General features: G+C 42.2%; 1 long non-coding RNA gene across 2 annotated transcripts; it reads right to left on the reverse strand.

The window, feature by feature from the left end:
- Window positions 1-1,869: 1,869 nt before the first annotated feature.
- Window positions 1,870-5,883, reverse strand: LOC127335350 (uncharacterized). 2 transcript variants are annotated; one of them, XR_007872721.2, is made up of 7 exons: window positions 5,577-5,883; window positions 5,280-5,444; window positions 4,684-4,767; window positions 4,179-4,585; window positions 3,637-3,713; window positions 2,440-3,027; window positions 1,870-2,232 (listed from the first exon to the last, which is right to left on the reverse strand). It is a non-coding gene; the product is annotated as an uncharacterized lncRNA (long non-coding RNA). The 2 variants fall into 2 exon arrangements; XR_007872719.2 differs by having other exon boundaries at window positions 1,870-3,027.
- Between the last annotated feature and the right edge of the window lie 13,691 nt (window positions 5,884-19,574).

Below are 19,574 nucleotides of genomic sequence, written 5' to 3' on the forward strand. Positions count from 1 at the left end.
TCTTTCTCGACGCGGAAGTGGAACCTTCCGAACGTCATCTCCATGGGCTCCTCCTGATATGCATATGCATCCAAACGGGAGGGCGGGTGAGGAACAAAATCAACGAGACCAGTTTCGATCTGTTTACCTCTGTCCATGATGTTGCTTGCTATCGACGAAGTCGACGATATTGAACGTGCCATCGAGATCAGCTCCTTGTCGCCTCTAAACCCCACGGTCGGCGCCAATTGACAAGGTATTAATTTGTCAATGCCTACAAGTAGTAGACTAGGGTTTCGTTGGATGTAGAGGGCAAGTAGATCTCGAAGGTTTCAGCCGAAAAGTACTCGACGATGTAAAAGCTAGGGTTTGAGAAACAATGATTCGATGCTTTCTTTGTCCCTCGACTCCCCCTTATATAGGAGGCGGAGCCGAGGGATTTGTGATACACAAGTTTACAGAGTCCGGGAGGGTTTCTGACCCGTCCCGCAAGATTACAAATTACACTTCCTATTACAACTCTAGCTTTCCATAATAACATCTTGGGCTTTCGAATCTTCTTATTCTTCGGGTCGTGGGCCTTCAATAAATCCCGGGTACCATCTTCGGCAGGCCCATTGGGGATGCCTATGTCAGCCTACAACAGCTGTTTCTGGAAAATGTGTAGACCTACAAAAATGTGTCAGTTAGTGCATGATGCCTCCTTGTTCATCAAAAAGGTTAGGGAGCTTGTCTTACAGGTTAAATATACTACAGCCTAAAATCTTGTGAAACCATTCTCTCTCAAAGTACAGTAGATAGCATAGCAAATGATCTGAATATAAAGTCTGCCAACTATGTCATAGTAAATATGATACTTGAGATTACAAAGCATGGTCATCTCTATTTTCATACTGTTTATAGGAAGTTCAGATACCAAAATTTAGGCAATTACCTTGTGTCAGCTTTAGGCTGACTTGACTGAATAAACGCCACATTTAGTACGTTTCCATGTAGTAAAATCACCAGTCAGCTTGACAAAGAGGTATCTGCATGAGCCATACCACGATAGAAGAATATGTCTGAATCCCATTTGCACGATTCTGAAATAATAAGAACATCTACCGTCTGCCTAAGGAGTTGAAAGAATTGGAGACACTGGCCCAAGAAGTTCATCCACAACCAACTTATCAGGACATATTTGCAGACTTGCCCCAACTCCCTAGTGAACACCCTATTCCAAAAGCCATGTACTGCACAAGTGTACTACAAAAGAATAGAATAGTGAAACATTAGGAGCTAGCTAAAAGATTTAGTATAAACATGTTGACAACTATGCAAAAGTCGTAAAATAAGCTGTAGCATAGAACCAATACCAATACCAATGATAAGTGTCATTCTACAGACTATAGCTAGTAAGGCACATGAAAAAAATTGTGCCACAGATCACAACGAAATATGTATGTACAAAACCCTAATTGTTCAGTCCTGTAACAGGATTCAACTCAACTGAAGTCTTTTTGCAGGATAACTGAAACATATATTGGGAAAATGCTACGGAACATAGATTACCAAAGTAAACTAATCTGTAGCCTATTTCAATTTCTTGCGAGCACTCAATATCAACACACAATCAAACTCATTATATACTTCGTACGTAGAGGAAGTTCTGTTTACCAGAGGAAAAATTAGCACATCACCTGCTGAACATTCTGCAAGATATATATGACAAAAGAGGATAAAAATAGATTCTTAGTCTCAACTCCAAGTTCTCTGATAGTTTGGACAAATACAAATGGAAGATGCAATAAAAGGAATCTGACAAAACGTAATGAAAAAATCAAACTGGCCCAAGAAGTAACTCAGCAAGAGCATGCCCAGCTTTAATTCAAATAGATGGTCTTCTTTTAAAAAAAAAAACTTAACTCAACAAGAAGATGCCTCCGAGCACAATTAGTTATTAAGAAACTTCGTAAGAAAACAAAGGACCTTCCTATTTATCCTACAATGGGCTCAGAAGGCAGTGAACTGTATAATGATCAAAACTGAAATACCTCAACATAAGCTAATATTTTTCACTAAATGTAATTATATCACATTTATAGACCAATAATATAATGAGCTACAAAAACACATGTATTGATCAAGTCCCAAAACTGAGAATAGACATTCTAACACGCGAAATAAGAAATGAACAGTAGAAAATATCTATAGATTCTGCAGTATGTGCCCTCTCACTCCTTTGAACAAATAAGTTAACTGAAGCTATGGTACCTAAAGTAAATCAAGTTGGAAATGAGCAGACCAAGATAAATAACTACCTAATCTAAAACATTTTATTTAAATAGATTCATTTGTAATATCATACTCTGCTTATTTCAATGAACTCACGAAATATATATAACATTTCGACGCAATCTTGCTCATCTTTACGTGTAACTACAGTTATAATTTGTCCGTTGTCCTCCATTAGTTTCTTACCCGCTTATAAACTTGACGGCAAAGGCTCCAACCAGATCCTCACAAAACCAAATTTCCATTTCCATAGTTCAATGTCACAATATATAAAACCTGAAGCATTCGACACCCATTTTAGGAAATTATCTGGATTTAAATCCACCCTTTTTTAGGAAATTATCTGGATTTAAGCTGGCAGGCTTAAGCATGAGTGGTCCCTCTGCTTGACCCTTGGAGATTCATCCAAGTTCTACGCGTGCGTGTCATTTTTATGATTATCAAATGAGGAAAGTCAAGGAAGATGCAAAGTTGAATGGAAAAATATAGAAGGCTCTTGCTAATAAAATTCATCAATGCACCAAGGCCTTTATGCCGCGAGCGCTGAAAATAGAGAAGCTCTCATAGTAACAAAATTCACCCATGCGTCATGCCTATGATTTCGCATCTCGAGCCTAATAATGAGGATCCTGAGCAAGTATGATGTCAGCGGCAACAACCTGTAGATGTCGGCCACCTCTATATATTGCATCCCATCTTGCATCCTGGTGAGCTCAACATTCTTCTACGTAACCATATCACTCACAGAGAAGACGAAGTTATTATCGGTGATAACTGCAGACGAAAAAACAAATATTAAACTCGATTGTTTACAACTACATGAACGGATGGTAGAAAGCGCCAAATTGGTGTGGTGGCTCCTAGGTGGAGCAGTTTTACTGTTTCTTAATAACGGGAGGACATACTGACTTGGATTATAACTTATAAGTCCATTGTTGGATTATAAGGCTTCTACAGATCTCAGGGCTTTAAATTCGTAAATCAATAGTCTAATTTCGTAAAGATGCTCGTCTAAAAATCTCAAGCACCTGTATTTTATCAAGCAACGTGCTAGTATCATGTTTCAATATGCTTTTCCACAAATGCGAATTCAACAATAAAAAAGCAGCTGAGCATGATGGCCAACTCTATCTTCAGACAAAACATAAACTACCACAACACATTCAGCTAAAAAAGTAGCTGAGAATGACGGCCTACTCTAGTTTCAGTTAAACCGCCCAACTGAAAGAAAAATTCTAAAAGCATCAGCTTCCCTAGAGAAAACAACAACAAACGAGTTTGTAAATTGGGAACTCTTTTCAAGGATATTATTAGTGTGTGGCTCATTATTAGTATGATGCTTCTCTATTTTGTGAATTAATACATCATGTGGATTGATATTACCTCATATGGGGAGCCTTAGGCATGCCACTACTCGCAATCAGCATCTGGTTTGCCCTCTTAAGGTGTCTTATACACATCTGTATTGCATAAAAGCAAGCTGTTAATTATTTACTGACTCAATCTTGGCATATGTTCTAAAGGTGCCCTAGAGCTAGCATGCTTGACATCTGTGTAGCTATTTTCAACACTCTATCAAAGTTTTTTAATATTGCATTGTTGAGCATAGCAACCTCATTTGTGGCAGAGGATATTTCCAAGAATGCTAGTAAGCGTTCTAGTTCAGATAACATGATCATCTCATAAATAAAACGATAGTAACCAGGGAAATGATCATCAAGTAATATCGAGTGGAACAAATATGTAGCTTTATCTAGACCACCTCAGTTGACTGGAAGATAAAATGTGGAGCAATTCGTTGCTTAAACTCTAATGAAAAAATTGGCGGTGGGGGGCTTGTACTACAGCTGGCTAGATTTATTCCAGATAATGTTGTTGCAAGACACCTATGGATGAAAGAGAATAAGAAATCAACTTGTACTTACTCTATTTGTAGAGTTCATCACATATTGGTCGTGTAAATAACTGAATAGAGGCCATTTATATTTCCTGCAGCCCAAGAAAAAGAAAATGTAAGAAAAGGCTAGTGATACAACCAGCTGACAGATTGAACATGCTATCCAGCCTCTAAGAAATTTCAAAGAGACCAAAAGTTAAGTGGTTTGACTTCAATATAAACACACGGAGTCCATTTCCTGATAAAATAGACACCAACGCTTCATTATTACCTATCTCACCAGGCTGAAACGAGAAGACACATAAATCTAGCAAAAGCATGAGCATCTAAGAATTTCTAGCAAGGCATCCAGACAGAGAAAAGACGTACTTGGTTTGGGAACTCCCTTGGGGAGAATGGGGTTAGTGTGTACACGGATAGCCTAATTTGCCATTCCTTGTAGAAAATCAAACCGGGATAGATCAGTGCAGGCATAACTCAAACTGAATTAGCAAGGATAATAGAAAGTTACATAAACCTAAAATTCAACTTACCCAAGTGCAACCGGTTTGCATTATAAGCTACAATCCCTTTATCTGTTTGACTCGATGGAGAAACGGAAAATAGTAGTAACTGACCTGCATAGTCGAGAGAAGATATACACATATGAAATTGCACAAGAGAAATAACAGTTTTTACATCCACGCTGCACTTTACTCTTAAGACACAATCTAGGTCTGTCTTTAAATATGATATGCCAACACCTAAATATGGGCCACTATATCTTGGTTCCCATGGGGTTTGATGTAAAGCAATAAATGTCTATGCACCTGCCACTTCTCTGAAGAATACACTTCTATAACCGAGCTACAAATGAAATTTCAAAACTGCAAAATATCACACAAATTATTGCATCAATGTGCATCATATCTATTCCAGGCTGATCAATCATCGAAATAAATTTTTGTATGCAAACGCCAAAGCTTGATAAGCAGATTGAGGTTAGCAGAAAACCAATCAATTAGCAAAATTTGATAAGCAACAAGATCTCGATGTATCAGCATGAATTGGATGAAAAAAAATCATAACTCACAGGTCCAAGAAAAGGGAACTCCCTTACTACATATCAAGAAAAATGGCAAAGGCTTACTTAGACGCAATGTACTCGTTTCTCTCTGGAGGGGTGACCGTGCTTCTCCCGTTGAGCAGCAAACTGAACACGGACTGGAGTAGCACATATGTGAGAAAACTCATGATCTGAGAAATTTCAACAAGGTGGTCTAATTCATAGCTCTGCCCACAGATCTCAGCAGTCCTAACACGCACAAACATAGAATTGTATTTTTAGCAGAAAGGAACAAATCACAAACCAATACAATACAAATTGGATCAAGAACAAGACAAGGAATCGTGGGAAGAACAACCAAAATCCGCCCAAAAAACTCACCAATTTGGCCGAGCTGGGAGGAGTAGGCATGGCCACTTCACGAAGGTCCTCCTCCACCTTGCTCCTCCTCTAGGCCAGCCCTTCCCCAAGCCCCGTCTCCAGGAAGAGCTCCAATAGTGCCTCCCACCGCCCCACCGCCGGCGCTGCACTTTCGCCGTCGAAGACCTCCATGCGCAGGCGAGGGAAGGGGCGGCGCGATGGAGGAGAAGGGGCGGCGCGCGCGGACCATCGGAAGGGCGGCGCGATTGGTGGAGAAGGGGAGAGGCGGCGCGGGGTGGCGGAGGGAGCTATCCCGCAAGGTGCGCGAGGGGAGAGGAGGACGAAGAGGATAGGGTTTGCCTGGGTTGCGCGTGCTCTCTCCCCTATTTGCGAGACGGGCCAGGCGGGCTTCGTGCGACCCATGGATAAAACGTGGGTTCGCGGAAGGGCCTCTCGCCCTGGACGGAACGGGCGGCCGAGATCGCTCCATGTCAGCTCGATCGGACGGCCGAAAATCCAAACGCCTATGAGGCCCCCTATGGGGGGCATCATATACACCTTCAGATATGTGATCATCAATGGAACAGAACTGGATGTTGAAATCATTAGTCATTGTTCTTCCACAAGAATAAAGAACTTCACGATACGGCCATCCCCAGTTTGCTGATTTTGTATCTCTAATCCGTACGTACACGCGTCTTTCCGTATCATTCACGACCATGGGCGGATCCACCATCCCTCCAGCCTGGGCGGCCGCCCGGGCTTGACGGTGGCGGCACCCCTAGTATCATATGGTGCTCTATAGCATTTTATCCTAAAAAATGGCATGTGTGGCATGTTTGCCCAGGCTTCTAGAAAGTTCTAGGTCCGCCACTGTTCACGACGGTTCAGAAAAACGTTACGATCGATTTGTACACCTGATCATATTCATGTTCTATGCATGCAATGCAACAATACGGATCAGTAGAGTATGATTAAGCTAACTGCATGCAACTATAGTACTGTAGTTACGAGTAATAACCATGCATGGACGCAGTTATACGTGCCCATCACAGCTCAGTTCCACCCGAGACGGATGTAGCTAGCCAGCCCGAACATTTCCCCGTAGCTAGTACTCTAGGCCGGTCGAAGGGCGCATGTGGCTACTGGCTAGAGCTAAACTAAGCCGGTGAGTTGACCTCACGTGGTTGTTATGTTACCTCACAGGATCCAGACACGAGAATCAGAGCGGATCTACAACGATCCATGGGTCTCCCAGCGAGAGTTGACCCGTGCCGGTTTTCTGACCCAGTGACCCGGCACAGCACACACCACTGGACTGCAACGCACCGGAGAGATCACAATCATTCATATTGTTTACATCACATATGTATGTGTGATCTGCTTTTTTTTTTAGCTAATTACACCTTTGATCCTACAACTTGCTCATCATGTGATGATTTGGTTCTAAATCTTGCAAAATCTGCTACCAAGTCCTACAACTTATTGGTCATGTGAAGTTTTGGTCCTCAATCAATCAGTGACACGTGGCTTTACAGATTTTGTAGAAAGACCCCTAATATTCTTAACTGGCACATGGAACCATTGGTGCCATCTTACGTGCGGGACCCACCTGTTAGTGGGTGTGGCGAAAATAAAATTTAACTCGTGAATGTCAGTGTTCGAACTCTTGATCTCAGGTTAGGTGTTAGGTCACGTTTGCTGGAGCTAAGAAACTATTATGTTGAACTTGTGGACGTTATCCTCTTTAAAACTAATATTTGCGGCTTGACTATATTTTTGTTTCGATTTGAACAAGACTTTTTTTTTCGGACACTAGTAAGAGGCGAAAAATAGTAGAAGAATACAATCTCTAAACATATTTACTACATGTATATTAAAACTCAATTTCCTACGTTAACATTTAAAGCCAAAATACTCTATTGTATAACATACTATATATGTCGAATTGTATTTGCAATCTACAATATATTTCTAAAAGATATATTACAAATGTTTTTAGAAAGTTTACACGTGCATGTTATGCTGGATTTTACTTACTACATGAGTTGCAGCAAAAATGAAATACACAACTAAAAACACCTAGAATACATTTAGGCAATATATTAAAGATGGCGACGATTTCACCGTTGATTTAAAAATAATTTATAGAAGTTAGTTATAAATTTTCTCAGTAAAGTTCACATGTAATATATTCTCACGCATTTTACGTATAAATACATGGTACAAATCTAATTAAATAGGGGTATACGATAATTAATTTTATTATGGAAAGCTCAAATGCTTCATCGTGGAAATTGTGTACACTATAAACTAGTTTACAAGAGGAGTGGTGTTATATAACATGTGACATATTCTCATGTATTTTACGTATAAATATAATTCTTTTCCAAAAATTGGTCTTTAGAGTCGACTTAAAATTAGTTATTTCTCAGTCATCATAGGAAGAAGAGAACTTGTAAAAAAATACTCCGAGGCCATGGAAAATATATCTATTTATGAAATCTAGACTTGCGATAATGAATAGTGCACTATGAAAATTTAAAAAACATGTTATAGATCGAACCAAATTAGGGGTACATTACTTACTTTTTATGGACAGCTCCGAGGCCAAGGAAAAAATACTCCAAGGCTAGGGAAAATATATCTATTTCTGACGCTTTCAATAACAAATTGAGCACTATGAAATTTAAAAAAAACATGTTCTGGTAAAATTATGGTGTACATTACTTAGTTTTTATGGACATCTCCGAGGCCAAGAAAAACTGCTCCGAGGCCAAGGAAAGTATATCTATTTATGGCGCTTGCAATAGCAAATCGTGCACTATGAAGTTTTCAAAAAACAAATAATTTGTCGCAGAAATTGTATACACTAAACTAGTTTACAAAGGGTCATGCATTTGTATTTCACACTCGACCCAAGAATCATTTACGAGAATAGTTTATTTTCTATATCCTTAATTTGGTTAGGATAGATGCATAAAAACTCTCAAGAAAAAAAAAACAGGTATCCATCTTATATATACAAATCAAAGAGAAAAGGACAACGGGCACCCATCACTCATCTTAAATTACATGTTGTACTTCCCACCCCAAAAAATGTGCGTGCTGCTAAAGAAAAAATCGAGTAGTTTTGCTTCGTTAAAGGTGGTGAAAAATTCATCTAATCTGTCTATACATATGTTACTTCTTCCGAATTGAACAAAAGGTTTATTTGGTCTAGTGGCAGACGTGAGTTAACACCTGCACCAGGTCGCGAGTTCACCACGTTGCGAGCTCCAAAATTTTATTTGTTTCGTAGCCCCTGGTAAGTCGCCAGCACAGGTTACATGCGCTGATTAAAAATATTAAGGTTTTTTTTTTGCAAAAACTATAACACCACATGTCAGCTTTTCATTGAGTGAGGACCAAACCTTCACATGATTTGCAAGTTGCAGAACTGCGGTTTCACGTTTTGCAAGATGTAGAACTAAATCTTAACATGATGAACAAGTTGTAGAACCTTTAGCGTAATTAGCTCTCTTTTTTCCTTGCCCTTTTCACTTTCTACTACTGACGCGCGTGCTCGACTACGTAGGTTACCGGCCTACCGTAGTGGCGTGCGTTCAGCTTTATTTATTCCTCTCACGTCAGTACATCACACAAAACGAACGGAACGGAACGAAAGGCAGACGTATTGTCAGGTATGCGGCGACAGTATAGGCAGCCTTTCTTTTTTTCCTTTACATTTTCGCTTTGTTCTTTTTTTTATTTTCCTCCTTTGGTGCGTGCGGATCTGATCATGTGGACGAGAAGTCGAGAATATCTGCAAGGGAAAGAAAAATATCGTGCGTCGCGGCGGATGGGTACGGCGTGAGCCGAGGATTTGTCTCCTAGCAACACGTTCCTGAGATCGCGATATCTACGTAGCTAGCTCAGGTTTGTTTTGGCCGCCTCCGAATCTTGGCGTCGCGTAGCTGGCGTATATACTATGTGGAGAGAGGACGAGGACACTCGTAGGCGTATACGTACGTACGTGACAAGTTGACAAGTGCATGGCACGGGACGCAAATTGCCGGCAGGTTTCCGTCGAAAGGACGGGGCGATCGTACGTCCAGCAGAGCTCTGCAGATATTGATACCGTCTAGCTAGGCGTCTAGCGGATCGTCGGCGCCACAAGCGTTCTCCTCTACACATCGAGTATTATTCCCGATCACTCTCGCAAAAGTACAACGGGATGCATGTCACGTGATCGATCAAAGAGCAAATTGTTAGCGCCAGTATGCAAGAAAACAAAACAGAGCAATGGTAAGTTTAAGAACATGAGTACAGTGAGTAGGTTGTCAAGATCCGTCGAATCAGCTTTTGAACTCCTTTAAAAATTGCTCATAGAGTAGGATGTACGTGCTTCCGTGGAAATAAGGTGTTTGTACGTATTTATAATTTTATCAAAAAGAATATCTTTGAGCAATGAAGAAGCTCACCGAGTCCTCCGGAGAAAATACCAGGACGAGAAGCGGCACGCAAGCGAGGGCTGTCAACGTCGTCGTATCTTTGCTTACCTATTGCAGTGCAGGCGGTCCATTTCTGTTTTGGGAATCGGTTGACCTTTCTTCTCCCGTGGACCACCAGCTCAGGAAGGACTACAGGAGCCAGAGGTAATAACGTGCCAACGCCCGTCGCCTGGAAACTGAAACTATGGATGGGGTAGACGATCGAGCTGACGCTGCCGAGTACACTCATAATGATAACAATAAGATAAGATAACCGCCAAAAATTGGTACGATCGCAACATTTTTACTGGCGGCCCCAATCACGACCCAAATAGTTAGTTTTATTGAGGCTATTATATGTTTTTAGGCCACACTGAGATGTCCTATAAACCGCGGGCAACAATCTGAGACAAATAGAATAGCAAACACTTTTGTGCCGGCCACTAGGGACAGGGTGCCCAAAGGGTGCGTCGGCGCTCCTCGCCACGTCGGATTTCTTGGATGGGGCCATCCTGGAAGTGAGAGAAACAACGGGTCGTAGTTTTCAATTACTACGTGGAGACGTTGATCGCCGTATTCAATGGACACGCCGGTTTCCCATGCAAGCGGAGAGTGATATGATGAGACTGCGCCCCCTTGCTCCACGCGGCTACGGCAGTGCTTCCTCGCCACCTTCAATGGGCCCATTGGCTTCCTCGGCGTGCCCATCTCATCTCTACACACCTCGCCGAAAAACCCTAGCCCATCACCTCCCACTTTCTAGAGTGCACAACCACAAAGCCAGCGGTAGCTGCACTGATGGCGAGGAGGGCTCATGCATGGCTCGCACAAGCTATATCTGGAGGGACACGGCGGTGCTGCATAGAGCTCGCCTGCTCGTGCCGCCGGATTACCAACTTCCCCACGGCTACCACATGTCGAACGATGGCTATTTCATTCCGCTGTTGTCGGAACGTCGGAGCTCCAGACCCTCATCTTGTAACGCCAGACACAACTGCCGCCTTCGTAACGGAACTCCCTAGCCTGGGGGGAGGGACCTAGAGTGGCTTCGCCTCTTGCAACGCGAGCGGAGGCGGAGATTGCCCGCTTCGCCGCCATCAACTCTGGCCTCTTCAACCACATCAATCGGTTGGAATGGTGGTATGTGCGTTACGTCAACCCAACGCCCATGCAGCACGACTACCACCCGCCTCCTACGCAGCGCGACATTCCCGTGTCATCCCGGTAGACGTCGAGCTCGGGCTCGGCGGCGCGGTAGTGCCCTATCCACTGCCACGACGCGCCGGCGGCATCGTCACGCACGTGTCACGATGCTCTTCTTCCGTGTCGGTGCTTGATACGTCTCCAACGTATCTATAATTTCCGATGTTCCATGCTTGTTTTATGACAATACCAACATGTTTTGTTCACACTTTATATCATTTTCATGCATTTTCCGGAACTAACCTATTAACAAGATGCCACAGTGCCAGTTCCTGTTTTCTGCTGTTTTTGGTTCACTAAAGGATGTTCTGGCAATATACTCTGAAGTGGACGAAATCAACGCCAAACCTCCTATTTTTCCCGGAAGCGTCCGTAACACCGAAGAAGAGTCGGAGAGGGGCCAGGGGCCACCACACCACATGGCGGCGGGCCAGGCCTAGGCCGCGCCGGCCTAGGGTGTGGCGCCCCCTGTGTGCCCCTCTCGCGCCGCCTCTTCGCCTATAAAAGCCCTTTTCGACCTAAAAACGCAGCACCAATTGACGAAACTCCGGAAAGACTCCAGTGGGCGCCGCCATCGCGCGAAACTCCAATTCGGGGGACAGAACTCTCTGTTCCGGCACCCTGCCGGACGAGGAATTGCCCCCGGAGCCATCTCCACCGCCGTCTTCACCGCCATCTTCACCGCCATCGCTGCCTCCATGATGAGGAGGGAGTAATCCACCCCCGAGGCTGAGGGCTCCGCTGTAGCTATGTGGTTCATCTCTCTCCCATGTACCTCAATACAATGATCTCATGAGCTGCTTTACATGATTGAGATTCATATGAGTTTTGTATCACTACTATCTATGTGCTACTCTAGCAAAGTTATTAAAGTAGTTCTATTCCTCCTGCACGTGTGTAAAGGTGACAGTGTGTGCACCGTGTTAGTACTTGGTTTATGCTATGATCATGATCTCTTGTAGATTGCGAAGTTAACTATTGCTATGATAATATTGATGTGATCTATTCCTCCTACATATGCATGAAGGTGACAGTGTGCATGCTATGTTAGTACTTGGTTTAGTCTGTTGATCTATCTTACACTATAAGGTTACTTAAATATGAGCATTATTGTGGAGCTTGTTAACTCCGGCATTGAGGGTTCGTGTAATCCTACGCAATGTGTTCATCATCCAACAAGAGTGTAGAGTATGCATTTATCTATTCTGTTATGTGATCAATGTTGAGAGTGTCCACTAGTGAAAGTGTAATCCCTAGGCCTTGTTCCTAAATACTGCTATCGCTGCTTGTTTACTGTTTTACTGCGTTACTACTGCTGCAATACTACCACCATCAACTACACGCCAGCAAGCTATTTTCTAGCACCGTTGCTATTGCTCATATATATTCATACCACCTGTATTTCACTATCTCTTCGCCGAACTAGTGCACCTATTAGGTGTGTTGGGGACACAAGGGACTTCTTGCTTTGTGGTTGCAGGGTTGCATGAGAGGGATATCTTTGACCTCTTCCTCCCTGAGTTCGATAAACCTTGGGTATCCACTTAAGGGAAAACTTGCTGCTGTTCTACAAACCTCTGCTCTTGGAGGCCCAACACTGTCTACAGGAAAGGAGGGGGAACGTAGACATCAAGCACTTTTTCTGGCGCCGTTGCCGGGGAGGAAAGGTAAAAGGCACTCATACTTCGGTTCCAGGTAAAGTACTTTTCTGGCGCCGTTGCCGGGGAGGAAAGGTAAAAGGTACTGACACTCCGGACCTCGGCTACCAAGCTATTTCCCGGCGTCGTAAGTACTCGAAGCTATTTCCTTTAGATCCTGCAATTGCAACTTTTTGTTTCTTGTTTACACTAGTTAGGCATAATGGAAAACATCTGTGAGCTCTTTGTACTATTTCCTGAGTCAAGACATGAATGGTTTAATGCGAAAATTAAAAAACCCATGGAACATGTTAGCATGAATACTTTGAACACCATTGTTGCTAATGATATGGAAAATTCTAAGCTTGGGGAAGCTGGTTTTGATGAGCATGATCTTTTTAGTCCACCAAGCATTGAGGAGAAAATTTTCTTTGATGATACTTTGCCTCCTATTTATGATGATTATAATGATAGTAGTCTTTTTGTACCACCTACTATGGAGAGTAAATTTTGTTGTGATTATACTATGCCTCCAACACTTGATGAGAATAATAATGATAGCTACTTTGTTGAATTTGCTCCCACTATTACTAATAAAATTGATTATGCTTATGTGGAGAGTAATAATTTTATGCATGAGACTCATGATAAGAATGCTTTATGTGATAGTTATATTGTTGAGTTTGCTCATGTTGCTACTGAAAGTTATTATGAGAGAGGAAAATATGGTTGTAGAAATTTTCATGTTACTAAAACACCTCTCTATGTGCTGAAATTTTTGAAGCTATACTTGTTTTATCTTTCTATGCTTGTTGCATTATGCTTCTTGAACTTGTTTATTTACAAGATTCCTATGCATAGGAAGCATGTTAGGCTTAAATTTGTTTCATACTTGCCTTTTGATGCTCTCTTTTTGCTTCAAATACTATTTCTTGCGAGTGCATCATTAAAACTGCTGAGCCCATCTTAATGGCTATAAAGAAAAGAACTTCTTGGGAGATAACTCATGTGTTATTTTGCTACAGTACTTTGTTTTTATTTTGTGTCTTGGAAGTTGTTTACTACTGTAGCAACCTCTCCTTATCTTAGTTTAGTGTTTTGTTGTGCCAAGTAAAGCCGTTGATAGAAAAGTAAGTACTAGATTTGGATTACTGCGCAGTTCCAGATTTCTTTGCTGTCACGAATCTGGGTCCACCTCCCTGTAGGTAGCTCAGAAAATTAAGCCAATTTACGTGCATGATCCTCAGATATGTACGCAACTTTCATTCAATTTGAGCATTTTCATTTGAGCAAGTCTGGTGCCATTTTAAAATTCGTCAATACGAACTGTTCTGTTTTGACAGATTCTGCCTTTTATTTCGCATTGCCTCTTTTGCTATGTTGGATGAATTTCTTTGATCCACTAATGTCCAGTAGCATTATGCAATGTCCAGAAGTGTTAAGAATGATTGTGTCACCTCTGAATATGTTAATTTTTATTGTGCACTAACCCTCTAATGAGTTGTTTCGAGTTTGGTGTGGAGGAAGTTTTCAAGGGTCAAGAAAGGAGGATGATATACTATGATCAAGAAGAGTGAAAGCTCTAAGCTTGGGGATGCCCCGGTGGTTCATCCCTGCATATTTCAAGAAGACTCAAGCGTCTAAGCTTGGGGATGCCCAAGGCATCCCCTTCTTCATCGACAACATTATCAGGTTCTTCTCTTGAAACTATATTTTTATTCGGTCACATCTTATGTGCTTTACTTGGAGCATCTGTATGCTTTTGTTTTTGTTTGTGTTTGAATAAATGCTTGTGTGGGAGAGAGACACGCTCCGCTGGTTCGTATGAACACATGTGTTCTTAGCTCATAATATTCATGGCGAAGGTTGAAACTGCTTCGTTAAATTATTATATGGTTGGATTTGGAAAATGATACATGTAGTAATTGCTATTAATGTCTTGGGTAATGTGATACTTGGCAATTGTTGTGCTCATGATTAAGCTCTTGCATCATATGCTTTGCACCCATTAATGAAGAAATACATAGAGCATGCTAAAATTTGGTTTGCATATTTGGTCTCTCTAAGGTCTAGATAATTTCTAGTATTGAGTTTGAACAACAAGGAAGACGGTGTAGAGTCTTATAATGTTTACAATATGTCATTTATGTGAGTTTTGCTGCACCGGTTCATCCTTGTGTTTGTTTCAAATAAGCCTTGCTAGCCTAAACCTTGTATCGAGAGGGAATACTTCTCATGCATCCAAAATACTTGAGCCAACCACTATGCCATTTGTGTCCACCATACCTACCTACTACATGGTATTTTCCGCCATTCCAAAGTAAATTGCTTGAGTGCTACCTTTAAAATTCCATCATTCACCTTTGCAATATATAGCTCATGGGACAAAATAGCTTAAAAACTATTGTGGTATTGAATATGTAATTATGCACTTTATCTCTTATTCAGTTGCTTGTTGTGCGATAACCATGTTCACTGGGGACGCCATCAACTATTCATTGTTGAATTTCATGTGAGTTGCTATGCATGTCCGTCTTGTCTGAAGTAAGAGAGATCTACCACCCTATGGTTAAGCATGCATATTGTTAGAGAAGAACATTGGGCCGCTAACTAAAGCCATGATCCATGGTGGAAGTTTCAGTTTTGGACATATATCCTCAATCTCATATGAGAAAATTATTAATTGTTGTTACATGCTTATGCATAAAAGAGGAGTCCATTATCTGTTGTCTATGTTGTCCCGGTATGGATGTCTAAGTTGAGAATAATCAATAGCGAGAAATCCAATGCGAGCTTTCTCCTTAGACCTTTGTACAAAGTGCATAGAGGTACCCCTTTGTGACACTTGGTTAAAACATGTGCATTGTGATGATCCGGTAGTCCAAGCTAATTAGGACAAGGTGCGGGCACTATTAGTATACTATGCATGAGGCTTGCAACTTGTAAGATATAATTTACATGATACATATGCTTTATTACTACCGTTGACAAAATTGTTTCATGTTTTCAAAATAAAAGCTCTAGCACAAATATAGCAATCGATGCTTTCCTCTTTGAAGGACCATTCTTTTACTTTTATTGTTGAGTCAGTTCACCTATCTTTCTCCACCTCAAGAAGCAAACATTTGTGTGAACTGTGCATTGATTCTTATATACTTGCTTATTGCATTTGTTATATTGCTTTGCATTGACAACTATCCATGAGATATACATGTTACAAGTTGAAAGCAACCGCTGAAACTTAATCTTCCATTGTGTTGCTTCAATGTCTCTACTATGAATTTATTGCTTTATGAGTAACTCTTATGCAAGACTTATTGATGCTTGTCTCGAAAGTACTATTCATGAAAAGTCTTTGCTATATGATTCACTTGTTTACTCATTGCATTTACATTGTTTCGAATCGCTGCATTCATCTCATATGCTTTACAATGGTATGATTAAGATTATGTTGGTAGCATGTCACCTCGTAAATTATCTTTTATCGTTTACCTACTCGAGGACGAGTAGGAACTAAGCTTGGGGATGCTGATACGTCTCCAACGTATCTATAATTTCCGATGTTCCATGCTTGTTTTATGACAATACCAACATGTTTTGTTCACACTTTATATCATTTTCATGCATTTTCCGGAACTAACCTATTAACAAGATGCCACAGTGCAGTTCTGTTTCTGCTGTTTTGGTTCCAGAAAGGCTGTTCGGGCAATATTCTCGAATTGGACGAAATCAACGCCAAACCTCCTATTTTTCCCGGAAGCGTCCGTAACACCGAAGAAGAGTCGGAGAGGGGCCAGGGGGCCACCACACCACATGGCGGCGCGGGCCAGGCCTAGGCGCGCCGGCCTAGGGTGTGGCGCCCCCAGTGCCCCCTGCGCCGCCTCTTCGCCTATAAAAGCCCTTTTCGACCTAAAAACGCAGTACCAATTGACGAAACTCCAGAAAGACTCCGGGCGCCGCCGCCATCGCGAAACTCCAATTCGGGGGACAGAACTCTCTGTTCCGGCACCCTGCCGGACGGGGAATTGCCCCCGGAGCCATCTCCACCGCCGTCTTCACCGCCATCTTCACCGCCATCGCTGCCTCCATGATGAGGAGGGAGTAATCCACCCCCGAGGCTGAGGGCTCCGCTGTAGCTATGTGGTTCATCTCTCTCCCATGTATCTCAATACAATGATCTCATGAGCTGCTTTACATGATTGAGATTCATATGAGTTTTGTATCACTACTATCTATGTGCTACTCTAGCAAAGTTATTAAAGTAGTTCTATTCCTCCTGCACGTGTGTAAAGGTGACAGTGTGTGCACCGTGTTAGTACTTGGTTTATGCTATGATCATGATCTCTTGTAGATTGCGAAGTTAACTATTGCTATGATAATATTGATGTGATCTATTCCTTCTACATATGCATGAAGGTGACAGTGTGCATGCTATGTTAGTACTTGGTTTAGTCTGTTGATCTATCTTACACTATAAGGTTACTTAAATATGAGCATTATTGTGAAGCTTGTTAACTCCGGCATTGAGGGTTCGTGTAATCCTACGCAATGTGTTCATCATCCAACAAGAGTGTAGAGTATGCATTTATCTATTCTGTTATGTGATCAATGTTGAGAGTGTCCACTAGTGAAAGTGTAATCCCTAGGCCTTGTTCCTAAATACTGCTATCGCTGCTTGTTTACTGTTTTACTGCGTTACTACTGCTGCAATACTACCACCATCAACTACACGCCAGCAAGCTATTTTCTGGCACCGTTGCTATTGCTCATATATATTCATACCACCTGTATTTCACTATCTATTCGCCGAACTAGTGCACCTATTAGGTGTGTTGGGGACACAAGAGACTTCTTGCTTTGTGGTTGCAGGGTTGCATGAGAGGGATATCTTTGACCTCTTCCTCCCTGAGTTCGATAAACCTTGGGTATCCACTTAAGGGAAAACTTGCTGCTGTTCTACAAACCTCTGCTCTTGGAGGCCCAACACTGTCTACAGGAAAGGAGGGGGGACGTAGACATCAGTGCTCATTCGCCCAAAGAAGCAGACGACGATGAAGAAGGGGCCTCCGTGGCCGTTGCATTGGTGCCTATACCTCCGACGCACGAAAAAGGAGAAGCTCATCATCTCCCACCACCGCCGTAGAAGGAGAACACATGTTGGGATCTCCAGCTGGCTTCAGGCGGCGTGCCGTTTGCCGAATGACACCGAAGATGCGGCGCGCCAGGCACGTATTTGAGAAGGTTTAGGGTTTATTTGAGCATGTGCTGACGCGTGGCGGCGAAGATGCTATAATACCTACCTTTTCCTTAAAAAAAACTCGCAATACTATGCCACGGGAGTGTATTTCAGGCACGTATTTGAGAGGGTTTAGGGTTTATTTGAGCATGTGCTGACGCGTGGCAGCGAAGATGCTCTAATACCTATCTTTTCCTAAAAAAAATTCGCAATACTATGGCACGGGAGTGTGTTTCTTTAAGTGCAGCTTTTGCCTCCAGAAAATTGTTTAGAGCAAGTTCAATAGTAGAGACAACTGTTGGCTATAAGCTAAGTGTCATGTCATCTATAGTCATTGTAGAGCCAACATGTACAATAGTGAGTTATAAAATTATACTACTTTATCTATATATGGCCCACTATTCACTCTCACATAGTGCCTAGGAGCACGTGCTAGAGCTGACTCTTGCATAAGAGTCCGCTCCTCTTCTCTCTTCTACTCTCTCTTCCAACTAAGCAACAATATATTATTTTAATCCTTATAGCCAGCTGACTAGAATTTATTGTACTTGCTCTTAAGAGCAATTCCAATAGTATAGCCAACTGTTGGTTATAACAAGATGTCATATCATTTGTAATTATCATATAGCTAACATGTACAATAGTTGGCTATAAGAATGTACTACCTCTGTCCATAAATAGATGCCAAAAGTTTTTCTAAATTTGAATGTATCTAGACATGATTTAGTGTATAGATATATCCGAATTTAAATAAATTTTTGACATCTATTTATGGACGGAGGGAGTAGTACTTTACTAATATATGGCTCACATTTCACTCTCACAAGCGCTTTCAGGAAAGACGTCAAGAAAGAGCTATCGTAGTAGAAATTCACCTCCCTTCTCTCTCATCTTCTCTCTCCTCCAACTCATCTAAAATATATTATTTAATGTTGACTGGACTCTATTGTACTTGCTCTAACAGATCTGGACCGAGCGGCATGCAGCAGCAGCGGGCAGTGCGAGAAAAGAAAGAATGGCAGCGGTAGAGGGAGACGCTTCCCTCGCGCCGGCGGAAGCGCCGGCAGCGGCTTTATCGAGGGCAACGAAGACAACATACACGCGGCACACACCACGGATCCATCATCGGCCTCGTCTCCTGGCTCGGGCTCAGGCAGTGGCCCCATGCGGCTGGGCCGACCAACCGAGCCGAGCCGAGCCGCGGGTTGTAGCCAAGTATCTCTGCCCGCTGCGTACACTGCGCGAGTCCTATTTTTACCCGGAGCATGACACGCTTCGACGTCTGACGTTTTGCAAATAAAACTGTTTTGGCCCCATTTCGGATTCAGAATCATTTGCATGTGAAGGAAAATTACTGCGTGTGTTTGGTTTGTGTTGCTGACCAAAGTATGGATGCTAGCTGAGCTAAGCTAGGAAACTCGCAGACGCACTGTGGCCTGGTCGTTTACCTATCGACAAAGATGCATGACCC

Source organism: Lolium perenne, chromosome 2, assembly GCF_019359855.2.
Source record: "Lolium perenne isolate Kyuss_39 chromosome 2, Kyuss_2.0, whole genome shotgun sequence".
Taxonomy (NCBI): Eukaryota; Viridiplantae; Streptophyta; class Magnoliopsida; order Poales; family Poaceae; genus Lolium; species Lolium perenne.